The sequence below is a fragment of the Clarias gariepinus genome, chromosome 15 (assembly GCF_024256425.1).
Source record: "Clarias gariepinus isolate MV-2021 ecotype Netherlands chromosome 15, CGAR_prim_01v2, whole genome shotgun sequence".
NCBI classification, from domain to species: Eukaryota; Metazoa; Chordata; class Actinopteri; order Siluriformes; family Clariidae; genus Clarias; species Clarias gariepinus.
The window spans coordinates 28,537,477-28,551,793 of NC_071114.1; positions in this window are offsets into that span (position 1 = coordinate 28,537,477).

Consider the following 14,317-nt stretch of genomic DNA (forward strand, 5'->3'; position numbering starts at 1 on the left):
CCAGAATTTATTATTTTTTTATAGATAATCAATTGATCCCAATGGTTAATTCTTGTGCTTATCAGAGCATTGTGATATCGGATCATGTTCCCGTTGTTATGTCTACAAAGCTCCCTGATCTCCCTCAGATTAATAAACATTGGCGTTTTAATTCACCGTTACTGATAGAGGACGATTTTGTTAAATTTATGGAGGACCAGATTTCCTAAACACAAATGAAACACCTGAAGTGTCACGTTTAATTGTTTGGGATGCTCTGATAACCTACCTGAGGGGACAGATAATTTCATACACTGCAAATATGAAAAGGAAGGCGTATAAAGAGCGAAAAGACTTTTGACCAACCAAATTAAAGAAATTGATCAGCAGTATGCTCTATTTAAAATCCTCGATCTGTATAAAAAAACGTGTAGAATTGCAAAGTAAGTTTGAACTTATCTCAACACATGTAATCGAACGCCAATTATTAAGGAGTAGGAGCCAATTTTACATTCATGGTGACAAATCTGGGAAATTTTTAGCTAGTCAGTTAGAGATTCTAGAGAACAGCAACACATTACAAAAATTCGGATGGAGGATGGTACCATTACTACCAATCATTCTAAAATTAATGATGCATTCAGAAATTTTTATTCTCAATTATATACTTCTGAGTTCCCAAAGGACCATAGTTCAGTTGAAAATTTCTTGACTCAACTAGGTATCCCAACACTGTCCTCTGATTCTAGATTAAGATTAGAAGGGCCCATATCACAAGAGGAAATAATTTCAGCTATCTCATCATTGCAATCTGGTAAGTCCCCGGGTCTTGACGGGTTTCCTGCAAAGTTTTGTAAATAATTCTCCTCATACCTTGCACCACAGCTATCTTTGGTTCTATCTAAATCTTTTAAGCAAGGTAAGCTGCCCGCGTCATTTAATGAGGCTCGCATCACCCTCATATCAAAGAGAGATAAAGACCCAATAGAGTGCTCTTCGTATAGACCAATCTCTCTTCTCAATGTGGATGTTAAAATCCTTGCTAAAGTCTTGGCTCGTAGATTAGAGAATGTTCTACCCTCAATTATATCTGATTAAGATATTTTTTTAATTAAAGTTTTGTCAAAAATCGTTTTTCTTACTTCAACATTCGACGCCTTATGGATATCTTGTACAAACTATCAGAGTGGATCCCTGAGTGTGTCCTTTCTTTGGATGCTGAAAAGGCTTTTGATCGTGTTGAATGGGAGTATTTATTTAAGGCTTTAGAAAAATTCAATTTTGGTCCAAGTTTTATCACTTGGGTTAAATTATTATATTCAAGCCTTATTGCCCGTTGTAGGGATATATCTGGGATTTGGAAATTAAAGTTTCCCTCTATGCAGATGACCTAGCATTTGCATTTTTCAGACTGAGCTCATTCTTATTTAATAGTGAGATGTTCATAATGTTCTAGTCTTGTTTTCTTATTATCATTCCATCCTATTTCACCTTTCAGCACAAATACATAGTAATGTTCTTCTTAAGCCAGTTTTAAATTATGGAATTATGGAGTTATATACATAAACTGCATGTATTTTAAAAAATCAATGTGCATGCACTGCAATGGAATTAAATGCATTAAAATGGTTGTGGTACAAAAGGCAGCACAAAAGGAAAATCGCAATTAAAAGGGAATTTTAAAAAATGCTTAAATAAAAATATTCCCACAAATGTCCAAAAGTACCCCAAACTAGTTGTTGCGTATCCTGCACATTGCAATAAATTACCTTGTACATTAAGTACTAATGCATAAGTCTTTATGCAAATAAATATGCTATACATTTTGTTAATTCAGTAATAAGCTATTTAAGGCTATGTTAAGGTTTAGACAGAAATGCATAATTATAATTATAATTACTTAAAGTATGAGCTGTGATGCATGCCTAGTTGGTTTCCAATTTTTAGCAAGATTTAATGCCTATATGATTGGTTAATTAACTTGGATATGTAGTTGACAATGGAAGGTTGTCTGAAACTTAGATACAATATATTTTTGTCAATTATTTTTTAATTATCACATTTTAGTTGTAGTAGGCAGGAATTGTAAAACTTTTTCTATGAACTGTTATGAACTTCTATGACTGTTATCTGAAATATTCAAATAGGATTTTGAGAAGCAACTTTTACTTGTATGAAAAGGGTTTTCAATTCAATTTTATTTTATTTGTATAGCACTTTTAACAATTGTCATTCTCACAAAAGAGATCTCCAAAGACTCAAATTCTCACTGGGGGGCAACCAATAGTTCTTCTTTATCTGCGAGTTTGGTTAGTACCACATTCTTATTTCACTGAACTGGGATGTTGGGCAAGGGGCAGTGTTACCTCATGAGGTTGAGGGCTGTAACAGGAATGCTATAAAACCTCTGGCAAATCTTGCAGATCAAATGATCCAATGTGGTAACCTTTTTGATAAAAGGGACAAAGCCCTTGAAGAAATAATGTAGGGATGACACAAAATCCACTTTGGATATAAAATCAAACATGGATCAGATAACTCTGATTGTATGACACTCAAAAATCATAAAATGCTGTGTGGATGTCACATCCACATTTGTTACCCTACTGTGGGGGTGACACTAAAAATTTATCTTAAAGCCGGTTGAATAGGCAAGAAATTCTGATTTGTTTACAAAGCATGTTGCCATTTCAATCCATACATTAGACTTCATTAAAAATTGGTGGGGATATAATTCATCTGTTAGTGCTCCAAATATGCGTATCGTTTTTTAGGGTTAAACCATTTACCTTTGGGTTTAAATCAAAAAACATATATGAATATTTGGAGCACTGAGTTTTAGTTTTGACAGTTCCTTAATCTCATCTACATCTCGCCAGACATGTGCTCAGAACTTTAATCCCGATTGTAGTTGTACTTGGGACACAGTGCACTATTGCAGAGCCAATCATTCTCTCGCACACATCTGTACAAAACCAACTGGACAGATGTACTGAGTGCATTAGGTATGTCATTTTCAACCAAATTGCACTGAGTTAAACACGTTAAAATAGCCAGACTGCTATTGGATTATTATGATGTTTGTGCATCAGTCAGTCACATGACAAAAAGATAAAAGGTTAACCATTTCCTATCAAAACAGATGTCTTCCAGCAAACACACACACACACACAAAATCCTAACAAAGCTAATGGGCTATAATTTGTCTGTAATATTTACCTTCAGAATATTAATGACTTTGTTTGGAAAAGCGGTAAAGAATGACGCATTGTTTTTTACATAGAAGCATTGTAGACATAATCCTTTATATCACGCACTGAAAGCTTTTTTACCTAGCTGTGGCTGATACAATCATCACATCTCATCGAATTGATTGAAAGTCTGTTTGATTTGTAGATTTCTGCAGCAGCCAGCAAGTTTGTGAGGTTCCAGCAGATACATCAGCCTTGGGAGAACTTGGGAGTTACCTGTCTATAAAATATCACTGCAAAGATGGTTAGCTTTCTTCTCATTGTGCAGTAAAGCATGTACAAGGATTGCATTAATATATTTACAAAAAGTTATCAGATGTGTTTTTTCTTAAATTTTTTGCTGAAATTGCTTCGGTTTCAAATGTGGGTTTGGCAGGCAGCTGCTGTCCCCTCTTTCCAGTGCTGCAGACCATACTGAACTACTTTCATGCATGCTGGCTACCAACAGTTTGCGTAATCAACGATCATTGAATCAGATTCATCGAATTACTCAGCTGGGTGGATGCAGTTGGATAACAAACCAGTCACAGGACAGAGACAGAATTAGAAATGACAGAAGAAAATAAACACATTTCATCCATCACTATCTGGAGAGTGATCCTGAAGGCAAAACTCTAATTAAATATTAAATCATTCATGTTATAATAAATTGGCCATTGAAGTTTTTCTGATGTCCATGAATAAGGTCATGTTTACACTGTACCTAGAGAGTATCGATGTAAGTTGGGAAAGCAAAGCAAAAGAAATAGTGACAGTGTTTTGTTGGAATTTTTTCCCACTTCTAGGTTGACACCACATAATCTCACCAAGTCCCAGATCAGCATTGGGAACAATTCAGCTGCCTTTTAACTTTAGCCTTCAGTTTCTTATATGATTTCTCCAGATGATCCAGTGAATTTGCATGCGAGTCTGCTTTGATTTACTACTCTTTTACTATTCTATTCAAACCCCTAAATCATAAATCTGTCTCTCTATGCAGAAAATCAGGCAATACATTTACTGAAAAAAAAAAAAAAACTGCCAGTCAATCAGACATCTAGAGATTATCTAGAAAATTTACACTTCAATTCACAATTGGTCAATATCTTGTCAGTTTTGAAGCAAAATTTAATAACTTTTGTTCTTTATACGGGCACAGATGCTAAGCCTTCAGATAAACCCTTATGCCTGAAATGAAGAAAGCTCGCTCTTACCAGCGATAATGGCTCTATAATCCCAGTGAAAAATCTTGATGAGAAAATCAAGGTATAATGTTTCATGAACATCATGATTATTAAAAGAGACCAACTATACTTTATTAAAGATTATTAAAAAGGGACCTACTATACTTTTTTTTACAAGTTAACTCGAAATTCTTTCTTTTTTAGAAAGATGCAACAAGTTTTTCACACCTGGATTTGGGGATCCTCTGCCATTCCTCCTTGCAGATCCTCTCCAGTTCTGTTGTTGGATGGTAAACGTGATGGACAGCCATTTTTAGGTCTCTCCAGAGATGCTCAATTGGGTTTAAGTCAGGGCTCTGGCTGAGCCATTCAAGAACAGTCACAGAGTTGTTGTGAAGCCACTCCTTAGTTATTTTAACCAAAAGGTTCTATCTTGGTCTCATCAAGATTCCAGAGAATCTTATTTCTTACCATCAGCACTGAGGGGGGGGGGGTCTGCCAGGCCATTCTGCCTTAGGGTGTGCTTAGGGTCATTGTCTTGTTGGTAAGTAAACCTTTGGCCCAGTCTGAGGTCCTGGAGAAGATTTTCGTCCAGGATATCCCTGTACTTGGCCCTTATCTTTCCCTTGATTGCAACCAGTTGTCCTGTCCCTGCAGCTGAAAAACACCACCATGCTTCACTGTTGGGACTGTATTGAACAGGTGATAAGCACTGGGTGGTTTTCTCTGCACATACCGCTTAAAATTAAGGCCAAAAAGTTCTATCTTGGTTTCATCAGACCAGAGAATCTTATTTCTTACCATCTTGGAGTCCTTTAGATGTTTTTTAATGTGTCTTGCACTGAGGAGAGGCTTCCGTTGGGCCACTGCCATAAAGCCCCGACTGGTGGAGGGCTGCAGTGATGGCTGACTTCCTTTTTTTTTGTAACATGCGTTGTGAGCTGTAAGGTCTTATATAGACAGGTGTGTGGCTTTCCCAATCAAGTCCAATCAGTATAATCAAACACAGCTGGACTCAAATAAAGGTGCAAAACCATCTCAAGGATGATCAGAAGAAATGGACAGCACCTGAGTTAAATATATGAGTGTCGCAGCAAAGGGTCTGAATACTTAGGACCATGTGATATTTCGTTTTTCTTTTTTTAATAAATGTCAAAAATTCTGTGTAAGAGAGGGATAAAAAAAACTGTAGGTTGTACAACAATATATTTTATTTTTATTCATAGTTACTCATTTTAATTATTATAATAATCAATATTACCAGCACGAGCTAACGCTGCTACTGATTTTATTCCAGCTTACCTGTTCAGTTTGATCATCCTTTTCCCTCGGCTCGGGTAGAGAAGGGGAGAGGTGTTGGTCGTCAGCAGCAGGCACTGGTTCATCATCACTGATAAGTGGTACTGTATGTCTCACACTGCTTACAGATGATCGCCCCTGACTAGCTAAATTAGTCTTTATAGTTTTATATGTTGTTTGTCTTAATGTTCTTTCCTTTTAAAAAAATATGACCTAATATATGTTTAGTGATACTATATGCTTTATTATAATAATAAAAATTAAATAAAGTGGTGTTAAAAATGAATCTCCACATTAATAAGCCAATGTATTATGATGTGGTGGGCTGCTGTGGACCAGGAAGTCCAGGGCCACTTTTTGGTTCCAGTCCGTCCCTGCTTCCACAGTACTTAACTACTACTTTTGTCTTTTCTGACAAAATGGGTTGTTTGTCCTGTATGTTTGACTTTCTGTATGTGAACTTTACCTAAGACTTTAATTAGGACTCTACGTTTTTATAAATTATGTTTTTAATATGCCTCTAAAACACAATTACTACAATACTTCAATTAGCATAACCTAGTTTATCCATCATTCATCCAAAATCTTTAACGTCGCGGGTTCTGAGGCAAATCCACGGACGACTGCTCCACGGGTTTCCAGTCCGCGGCCACCCTCACGTGCAGTTGCTAGGCAACGCCGCCACGATGGCAATCAGGAGGGATGCACGACACCTGGACGCATGTCTATAAAGAACCCAAACACAAAGCAACGGACGTGCGGACATTTCGGTAGCACCAGGTCGCAGAGTGGCGCTCCGGTATAGAAAAAAAAAAGAAAGAAAATAGGAAAAATAAAGTGAAAAAAAGAAAGAAAGGTAAAAAGAGAAAACTAAAGAAACAGTGGAGAAGGATTAACCCTTTCCCGAGGCGAAAGGGAACTTCTTGGTGTTCAATTATTAAACCCACGTTGTCTCCGAATGGGAAAGCCTCCCGAAAGTGTGCACAATCACACACACAGACAGCCTCACCTCCGACCCCCTGCTAGGCAAAAAAAAAAAGCCAGGCAAAAAAAATTAAGCTAGAAAAGCTAGGAAACCTTTTGAGAGATCTGGCAAACTTTTTGCGAGATATCGCAAAACTTGACTCTCCAGCGTTATCGATTTAGTCCAGAAGGTGGCAGCAATGCTCCTAAAAGCTTGATCCTTGACCGTGTAATACCGATCCAGTCCAACGGGGGTCAGTAATGCGCCTAAAGACTGGCTGCCAACCGCTAAAAAAATAAAAGAAGAAGACGCATACGGAGAACTATAATACTCGGATGATGTTAAACAGGCATGGAGAGAATTACTGAGTAAAATTCTGAATAGCTGAGTTTTACTTTCAGCTTAGCCTAAAATATAAAGACCCGCCCTTTCCGTATTTTGGCGCCGGAAATATGAGTCACATGGTCTCGATTTCTTTTTCTCCTATGTCCTGTTTTCTTTCTCCCTCTCCAGTTTCTTCCCCCCTCGCGTCTCATATTCTGTTTTTTTGCCTCGCTTTTTTGCCTGCCATTTATTTTCTTTTAAAAAAAAATATATATATATAAAAGTTAGGTCCCTTTAAGGGCTCCGTACCAATATCACATGCAAAACAAGAACAACACTCCCTCTGCTGGACAAACTTTAAAATTACACACACAAAGAGACGTGGAAAAATGACAAAGGAAAAAACAATAGTTCCCCCTGCTTGGCATACAACACTATCTAATCAGGAAATGCAAAGTGCGGTACTCATTATTAACATTTCTCAATATAGTTATTATTAATGTTTTAGAGCGTTTATTATTTTTTTAAAACGGACATTAAATATATGCTAAACTAAAAACTAAATTTGCACTGTTTACAGACCTTAAATAACGCAAAGAATACTAGTTCATATAAATTTTTAAACAATAAGAAATTATTGTTTAACTAAGGAACATTCAGAAATCCGAATTTGGTGGAATAAAACTGATTTGCAATCACAGCTCTTCACCGTCTTTCACATTGCTTTTGAAACTTTATGCCAGTCTTGGTGGTTTGTCACCAGCCATCTTCCTCTCAATCATATTCCAGAGATTTTCAACAGTAATTAGATCTGAAGATCGGGCTGGGTATATATTTTATTGGTGTCTAATTGTTTTATAACTGCCTTGCACACAGACGATTCAGAGAGACAATGTGCATCCATTAGTGCCATAGTACAATAAAAAAATAGTCTTTTGTTGGCAAGTAAATGATCACCAGGAGGGCCTAGACAAGCTTTTTTGAACTGACGTCACAACTGCCTTATAAACCGACAAAAGCAACACACTGCCAATTTTAGTGTCCAGGTAATAAGGTAAAAATGGAGAGACATCCTCTGCCTGCTTTACCACTTTATCCTCAGTGTCACCATAGCCTGTGGTAAAGAGTACACAGAGACTGGTTCATACACGGACAACCAAAAGGCCTATAGTGGCAGATGTTTTAAGTTCATGACCCTGCCACAGAGTTTTGGTAATGCTCAGACTGAGTGTGAGCTCAGCGGGGGACACCTAGCCTTTATCCATAATGAAGAAACACAGCAGTTTCTCCAGAAACATTTGCAGCGGAGCACAACTGGTGGATTGGTTTAATGTCTTCATTCCTTAACCTGAGCTTGACCCATTTGGAAGGTGAGATGATGTTTACTATGTTAGATCGAACATGTACAGTAGCTCTCTGTAAATATTGTTGTTATTACCACCCTATCATAACTAGTAAACGCATATAAAATAAAAAAAAGTAAAAGATACAGTATATTAGGGTTGCGCGATATGCCCATTGTCATATCGTCCTATCGTCAGCCTGTAAGATCGCCGATACACGATAGTAGTCAAAGCCCAGGGATTCTGCGTGCTGTCGCGTTGTATTCAGAGAGTAGTACATATTTTTGTGGTTATTTTTTTCATTTCATGTCTGTTGTTTTATCGATAAATCTGCTCATATCTGCGCACGCGTTTATCAGCCTTTTGATCAAAAAGTTGCACGCGCAACTCACTTTCACTTTGCACAAGGCAGTGTTTATTGTTTAGTGTATATTTAGAGGCACATAAACACAATAAAACAATTGTTTTAGGCTAACATATCATACCTCATTGTAGTTTTTTTGCACACACGCGCGGGTGCGTTACAATAATAATAAGGAAAAATCACAATAATAAATTCGGAGCAGTACTACTAATAATAATTATACTGAATGAAGAAAGCGCCGTCGAAGAAGTATCATCATTGAAGGAGAGAAGAAAATGAAGAATTAATACTTATCAGTATTTACAGTTTGAGCTCGACATGTTTATGAGCTCTGTCGCTTGCTGTCAATGGGTGACTAGGAGAGAGAACACATTTTCGGCTTCAGTAGACACACAATACTTAAGACTGAAACACGACTGCCCCCTACAGGTAATGAAGGGCATTTTCACAGCTTGCCGTGCGCAGCCGTGGCAAGTCACGGGATTCCTTTTCTTGAAACGTGGGTTTTTAATGGCGACATCTGTATCGTCCATATAGCTGACTATCGTCGATAGACGAGACTATCGTCGATAGACAATAGTATCGTCTATCGGCACAACCCTACAGTATATGTTTTAAAGATGTAACATTCGCATGCACTGTAATGGCATTAAATTTATCAAATGGATTTGATTCAAAAAGTAGCACCTATGGAGAAAAAGATAGAAATACAGAAATGAATAAATCAGAATGAGCTTTAATACCAAGCGCGGTTGCACATACAAGGAATTAGTTTTGGTGGCAGCTTTCAGAGACAAAAACACATACTACACAACAAACAAACAAAAAAAATGACATTAACATTATTATTATTATTATTATTATTATTGCCCTTGATTCATGATCCTGATTTATTTATATGCAGTATTTATTTCATTTAGGTTACTTTGACAAAAATAGTCAGTTATAAAGTTATTAGCATAAATGACAGGTTAATTGACTTGAATAGGGAGCCTAATCCAAACTTAAAAGCAAGTCAAGCTTATAAATATGTTGACCTAATGTGTTAATTTCAGTGAAAATGTCAATGGAAAAAAAATATATATATTTATTGGTAGGAAATGATTCATGAAATGTAATTACTATTTTAAGAAAAAGCAAAAATATGAGGAAGCATTTTCCGTTTCCTGCACCTACTTTCTGTACCTGCATCACATTCAAAACCCTGATTCGTGCCTACAAAGCTAAAAACAGCCCAGCACCCACTTACCTCTCGGCCCTAATCACACCGCACTACGTTCTTTCCAATCCCCCAGCACTGCTCGGCTGGTCCCACCATCTCTCTTTTCTGTTCTGGCATCTAGTTGGTGGAATGAACTTTCTTCTAGATGTACTGTATGTACAGCTAAAACCACTCAAGACAAATCTGTTTTTTCAGTACTTGGACTAATCTTCTCCATCCCACTCTAAAAAAAAAAAATAATAATCCAACACTGAGTGGTCTGTTGACCTGGACACTACCAGATGGACATCCTCGGTGTCAGCAAGATGAGATGGACACTAGCAATCTGAAGATCATTATCTATTCGGCCCTGATAGTGAATATGCATGTAGAGTAAGCATCATTCTGTCAATGTTGGTGGCATTAGCACTTATTGGATGGAAGTCCATTAGTGACCGTATCATTTAAGCATGATTCAAAAGTACACTTGCAAAGATCACGATCATTCAAGCATATGCCCAACTAAAGATGCGGAAGACAACAGCAAAGATGCCTTTTATGGACAGCTCCAAGAGACCTTAGATAGAGCCCCTCACCATGACATCATCCTGCTCATTGGCAATTTCAACACCAATTTGAACAACTAAAGGCGTGGATTGGAACATGCTATTGCCCCGCATGGCCCGGCCGACAAGACAAATGACAATGGGGACCGGCTGCTTTCCTTCTGCTTAGCAAAAATCTTATCAATAGGAAACACCTACTTCGACCACAAACAGTGGCAGTCACCAAATGGAGAAAAGCTCAAAAAGATTGACTACATCCGCATTAGTAAGCGGTGGCAATCATTGCTGTTGGACATAAGGGTGTGCAGAGGAGCGGATATTGGCTCACCACCTTTTCCTTATGAAATGTCAACTCTGGTTGAAGCGCCAACAAATGCAGCAAAAACGACCACAATGTTTTGCAGTAGATAGAGTCAAACATCGCAAAACGGCAGAGCAGTTCAAGATCGAATTGATCAATCGGTTTGAGGTGCTGGCGGAGGAGGTGGACATTAAGGAAACTTGATCAAAGCTGAAAGAAGCAGTGACTAAATGTGCGGAGGTGCGAATTGGAAGAAAGCGTGGTACGTCTAGGGAGTGCTGGATCCAGGAGTGGACCCGGGATCTGAAATAAACGGACAAATGCACAGCAGAAACACAACCAGGCAAGCGGAAGAGCGTCTGGACACAGCGGTAGCCTACCGGAAGCTGGACAGGAAAGTGAGGAGGAGCTGTAGGTGGGACAAGCGGGACTAGCTGGACCAGAAGGGCCAAGAAGCACAAGAGGCAATTTTGATTAAAATTTTTGCCGGTTGTCTTTTCTGGCTCTGTTAGGCCTATACCACACTGGAAGTTAGATTCTAGACCCTGTTGTAGTGTAACTAAGTTTATAACAAAGCTAATCATAACATACTGGTGGCATGTACAAGGAACCTTTGTGCGTATTTTCCGATGTTGTGTATGTGGCTGAGCGCTGAGGAATTGGAGGATTTGGAGTACAAAGAGTTGAAAATCTGATTACGCCACCCTGGGTAAGGCCCAGGGACCTTAACTAACTAAATCTGATTGCAGGCCATACAGGTCAGTTCACAAGGAACAAGGCAGGAGACATAGATATCAGAAAATCAAAGTTTTATTACAAAAATATATTCCAAAAAAATTACTATGACATAAAAAGAAAATAAGTGATCAATGGTAGCTACAATGTACCTCTGACACCGAGGCCTAACAGCAGGGCATAAGGGCACAATCGGTCTACACAGCAAAGCACCCTCCACTTCAACCAGTGGCACACACAAAACATCGACAACAGGACTTTACCCCTGCCTTAGGCACTCAGCTTCTGTACCAACAGAAATTAGAAAATTCTGCATTTGAACATAACATAAAATACCATAAACAGAACCAAGGAAAAGACAACAAACATAGACCCACACAAGCACGCCATTCCCAGCGTGCACACATTTACATCTCTAATTGTACACACACACACACACACACACACACACACACGACAGTTAGAAAACAAAATAATACACAAAGCAAAACAAAACTTTGATGCAAACAGTGCAAAGCTTAGCATTAAAGCTAAACGAGGAACCAACAAAACAAAAAACAAAACAGCAAGATGAAATGAAAAGTAAAACAAACAAGACCTTAAAGCAAAACTTTAGGGCATTTTAGGACATTATCATTACAGATAAAAATGAACGCCCACAAAAAAAAAGCAAAAGCAACTTCTAGACAAACATACCCTATGAGTCAGTGGGGCAGACAAACCATAAACTGGAAGCTTAGACCTCTTTCCAGCTGGGAGACAAGGAATTCAATGGTAACGCCAGGTTAACACCTGTATCTGTCGGGCAAAATCAGTCTTGCTTGATGCACAGACTGCACAGGAACAACCTCAGCCAAGTGCCAGCCACAAGGTAATGTAAGCCTCCATGTGTAACTCTCAATTCAGCCAACAGAAACCCACATATCTGGTTGATGACCAACCATGATGCCAGACAAAAAAAGAAAAGGGCAGGGACTCCTTTGCCCAATGATAGGACCAACACTGAGCAGCCAGCCAATCAAATGCCAATAGGAAGAGTTTCACTCATCCTGCCACAATTTACCCCCAACTTCTGCATCATCGCCACGACGATGAACAAAACTTATTCATTTCCTACCACGGTCTCTTACACTCTTCCTAACAAGAAATCAACTGCGGAAAGGCTTTAAAAAAAAACAAGGTGCTGCTTAGATAATCTGATATACTGGCCTCTTTCCCACTGCTTATTGTACCCGTACAAAAACTGCAGTGTCTGGTAAAAGCTGTCCCACCCCATAACTGTCCGCTAAAAGCTGTCTTGAAAGGTTATCACCATTACCGTTACTCTTACCTGGTCTGTACCAGATTTCAATATCAACCACAGCAAACTGGCTACCCAGTGCTGTTCTATAGCCCCCATCATAGCAGGAGACCAAAAGACTCAGGGGGTTATTGGTGACACAATACACTTGTACCCCAAACAAATGCTCTCTAGACCTTAGTCATTGCCCACTCAAGCACCGTAAGTTCGAATTTAATTAACAAATTTGTGCTCATGATCTGCTGAGCTCAACTATGACTGGTGACAGCAATAGGTTAACCCTTTGTCTCTTGTTCCTGAAAAAAGGACGACCCCTAGGTTTGAAATTCTCTACGAGGCAGCTCTTGGTGATGTTGAACACCATAGAGCCAGTATCGATTAAAAATAGGCTTCACCAATATTAGCCACCAACTGCAGGCAGCCAGACATTAAACAAGACCATGAGCTACTACTAATCGACACCACCGAGCCCCTAATTACCCTGTCCGAGTGATGGCTCAACAGCCCAGCAGGTACCCATTTCCTGACGGCTGACTTAACTAATACTTCGCCTCCACAGGTAATAACAGTAGGCACAGATGATAAAGGGCCTGGAGGTGAGACATTACGAAAATGGCCAGTTTGATGACATCAACAATTTCAACCAAAACCCAAAGTGTATTAAGTGATAAACAAAACTAAAACGATGCACCAAAAAACACAAGATACACAAAATACAGAAAATGGATGTGTGTGTGTGTGTGTGTGTGTGTGTGTGTGTGTGTATGAATATAGTAAAATGTCCAGAGTCCGGTTATTACTGAGGGTGTTTAAGGGTGTGTGTAGCTGGACAGATGGCTCAGTCTTAGCGGTATAATTGATTTAAACCGGGAGCACGAAAACAAGAGGCGTAGTAAATAAGTCCGGCAAAGATAAATTCAAAAAACATTTTTATTATTATAAAAAAATAATAATCATTTAAAGCTGATCATTACAATTGTACTTTCAAAATCCAATTTGATTAAATTTCAAAGCTTCTTTATAAAGGCGATTCTGTGTTTAGGGTGTCATTTTGAAAAAATAAATAAATAAAGTTTAATTTTGGTCATTTACAATATAGAGTCATTGTGTATGGTATATGGTTTTGATATTGAATTTTTTATTACCATTATGTGCAAAGATATTTTAATTGTTTTTGCAGTAACAATTTAAATAATTTCACATTATTTATACTTCAAATATTGGAAGTGTTCATGAAGATCAGCCATTTAGTATGACTGCTGATCAATTCCTGCTATCTGTTATCACCAAAATGAGGATTAGATAAACACTGCTTTTTAGGATCTTCATTAATATTATAATATTATTATACTGGATAGTTTATTTGCTTGTGCCATGAACAGACATATTCACTCTCTTTATCTCTCTCAAAATTAAAGAATCAAAGTTGCTTTATTGGGATGACAAATATGGACATTTGTATTGCCAAAGGTTCGAAATAAGGCAGGAAGAAAAAAAAACAGGAATAGTTAGATAAAATAGAGGGGA